The following is a 3,671-nucleotide window of genomic DNA, read 5'->3' on the forward strand; positions in this document are numbered from 1 at the left end:
AATTTCGGAAGTTCCTAAATCCATTTTTGTTCTTCCTTCTCGTTTCTCTGTCTTCGGCTTTATTTATTTTATACGAATAATTTAAAAAAAATAAAGTAATAGTAATTGTAATAATACGTGTAAAAGGCAGTGAATTTTTCTATGCACAATTCCAAAAAATTATTCGGACTAATATGGTTTAGCAAGGATATAAGTAAAACATGAGAAAATTTATTTTCACCAAAAAATCGAAATTAAGTAGTATTTTAACCATTTGAATTTATATTCTACATGTTCTTACAACAAGGACCAAGAACACTTGAAATGGGTTAATCAAGACTAATCCTTCAATCTTGGGCTGAATACTATCTTGGGCCGGGTACTTCTCTCCTTGATGGAAACTCTTGGCTTCTCCTCTCGGCTGGTGCTCTCGGCTTCTCCTCTCGGCTGGTGCTCTCGGCTTCTCCTCTCGGCTGGTGCTCTCGGCTTCTCCTCTCGGTTGGTGCTCTCGGCTTCTCCCCACGGGTGGTGCTCTCGGCTTCTCCTCACAACAGGTGGGGGGTACCTGCAAGTCACTCCGATGCCAAAGTCAGAAAAGGTTTAACGTTCATCAGATAAAATCACTCTTACCTTTTTTCTTACTCTGAACTTCTATTTATAGGATTTCCTTAATGGGCTTTTCTCCTTTTCTGTTGGACTTTCTCTTTACACCTTTTTATTATTTACACACTCCTCCTGTGGGTTTTAAACTTAATTGGGTTTCATTTTTATAGTAACATTTATATTTTATTTTATTCTTTAACATATATCTTTTTCATTCTCGGTTTAATCCTCTCGGTTTCAACCTTTTTCCCTTGTTTACTCAATGTTGTTCTCGGCCTAAACCTCTCGGTTTTAGCCTACCAGTACACTAGCCCCCGAGACAAAAATATTTTTATTTCAAGTTTAAAGAAATATTTGTGTCTTAATATAATATAATAATGTTTGACGTTTGATTTGATTTGATATGGAACGCTTTGATTTCTGCGCTTTATTTTGCTCAGTTTTCATGACTTGACAGGAACTTGCTATTTTGACCGTTAGATGACATATTTTTGAATGGTGCCACATTGTTTATATCGTTTGAAATTCTAGGGTTTTGTCTGGGCTATAAATAGGTTTGCCATTGGGTTTTTTATGATTGTGTGAGCTTTGCTGCTGTTTAGAAGGAAGCATATTGTCAATCTTCGTTCAATTCTTGCGAAGGTAATGTCTCTTTCAAGTTCTTCTGCTACTGATGAATTTTCAAGCGCGGGTGGTGAATCAACTGGCCGAGTGGTTTGAGAAGAAGTTCCTCCTGAGTCAAAATCTTCTTCTGCTACTCCATCTTGTATGAATGATTCAAGTGGAGCTCCTGCTGTTGATGTTCCTCAAGAATTTGAATTTATCGTACCCCAGAAAAACCTTCGTCCTGGTTATCAATGGGTCAATCCTAAAGTCCGAGAGTATTTCTCGAAGTATCGTTCTGCTAACGAACTTCGGAGTTTTCTTTCCCGTTCTCAAATTTATTATTCTGATATTGAAAATGATATCATTTCATTTCGGCGTGTTGGTGATGTTGATAATGTGTGTCATGGCCGAGAAGGTGATAGCTATGAATTTTTTTATTTTTATGCTTGCTTTTTCAGAGATCTTCATATTCGATTGCCTTTGAACAATTTTCAAATGGGCGTTCTTAATTTTCTTAATGTTGCTCCTACTCAGCTTCATCCTAATGGTTGGGCTGCGATGCAAGCATTCAGTATTTTGTGTAAATTATTGTCACTTTCTCCTAGTCCTTCTGCGTTTCTATACTATTATAGTTCTCGGCCTGGTAAACGGCCAGGGTGGCTATCCCTTATTAGCAAGTCCAATGTGTGTTTTCTTAAGCCTTTTACGTCGTCGTATAAGGATTTTAAAGGAAGTTTTTTCAAAATTCTAATAGAGCCAATAGGAAGAGAATATTTCTTTAATGGAAATTCTCCAAAATTTCCTCTGTATTGGACGAAAGATCCTGTGAAGTTTAACTCAATATCCTTTCATTCGATGGGTGTGGCCGATCGTCATGTTATTGAAGTTTTTAGTCGTTTCTCGTATCAAGTTCCCACTCGTGCTTTGCTTCAGTTGTATACTTCATCACATCCTCGAGAAGATCTTACTGGTACGTGGTTATTCCGCATTTTCTTGCTTTTTAGGATAAGTTTTTTAACTTTGCTAAATTTTTTATTGATTTTCAGCTCTGATGGCAAGTACTAATCCGAAAGCTCGATCTTACTTTTCGAAACTGCTTAACAAAGTGGGTGATGTTACTCCCCGACGCGAGAATGTGGTGAATCCTGTTGTGGAAGTAGAAAACGTGGAGCCAGTTGCTAATGTTGACGTGGTGGAACCGACAAGTAATGTTGATGTTGCTGGTCCTTCGAAGAAATCAAAGAAACGGGATAGGAGCAGCAAGAAGTCACATTCATCTTCTCGGCGCCATCACCATAGTGGAAATGTTTCATGTGAACCTCTTCCCGAAACGATTTTTAGTGCTACGAATAAATATGCAAAATTCGTTCAAACATCTTTTAGTGAATCAACTTACAATATGCTGAAGAATATGGATGCTGCTTCATTAGCGGATTCTGTTATTGAATTATCAAGTAGAAATCTTTTGATTGGAAAAATGATGAAAGAGAATAATGGAAACTGCGTGTCGTTGTCCGAATTTGAGAAGCTAAAGAATGATCTTGCTGAGTATAAGGATAGAATGAACTCTTTATCATTAGAGTTAGAGAAAGTGGCAGAACAGAAAGAACAACAAGAAATCGAAAATGAAGGTCTTGGAAAAGAAATTTCTGATTTGAAGAATGAAAACCTGAAATGTATTACGGAGAATGCTCAATTGTGCAAGGAGAATCAACTTTTGACCGAGAAGGTATCGGCGCTATCTTCTGCTAATGAATCTGACAAGAACACCATCAAACTTATGGATGAGGAGATTAATCAGCTAAAGACCAATGTTTTTGAAGCCGAAAGTTTTATATTTGAACAACACAAACTTGGCTTTGAGAAGGCTCTTCAACAAGCAAAATACTTTTATAAAATTCTTATTGATGAAGGTAATTTTGAAGTTAAGAAGAACTTTTATAATGGTGAGCTAGTTCCTGCTAATGAGATTCCAGATAATGATGCTGAAGATATTAATATTGAAAATTAGGTATAGGGTTTTAAGGTTTAGTTTGTCGGATACTTCTCGGTTACTTGTGGAGAAGTATAATTGTTTTGGAATGTTAAGCTTGTTGGATATTTGCATTCGTGATGTAATTCCTTTTTTTGGGAACTTTTGTTAATATAAATGTTTAAGCTTTTGTGGTTATCATCGTAATTTTATCCTGTTATGTTCTGATAATTCTGTTATAATCGTTGAGGCTTGCTAGTTTTCGGTTCTTTTGTTGAAAGGCGTTAGAAATGTTAGAATTATTTGAGTTGACCTCTCGGTTTCTATTATTAGTTTAAAGACGACATTTTGTTGGAGCATGAAGATATTAACTGTTATGACTTGGACCTTTCGGTGTTTTTTTTTTATATTTGTCAAAAAATTGTGAAGTATAAAATTATTAATCAAAAACCTTTAATTTATTAAGGTTGATTCGTAATTGATATATTATTGACTGGAATATGCAACTGTC

The sequence above is a fragment of the Phaseolus vulgaris genome, chromosome 7 (genome assembly GCF_051622355.1).
Source record: "Phaseolus vulgaris cultivar YP4 chromosome 7, ASM5162235v1, whole genome shotgun sequence".
NCBI classification, from domain to species: domain Eukaryota; kingdom Viridiplantae; phylum Streptophyta; class Magnoliopsida; order Fabales; family Fabaceae; genus Phaseolus; species Phaseolus vulgaris.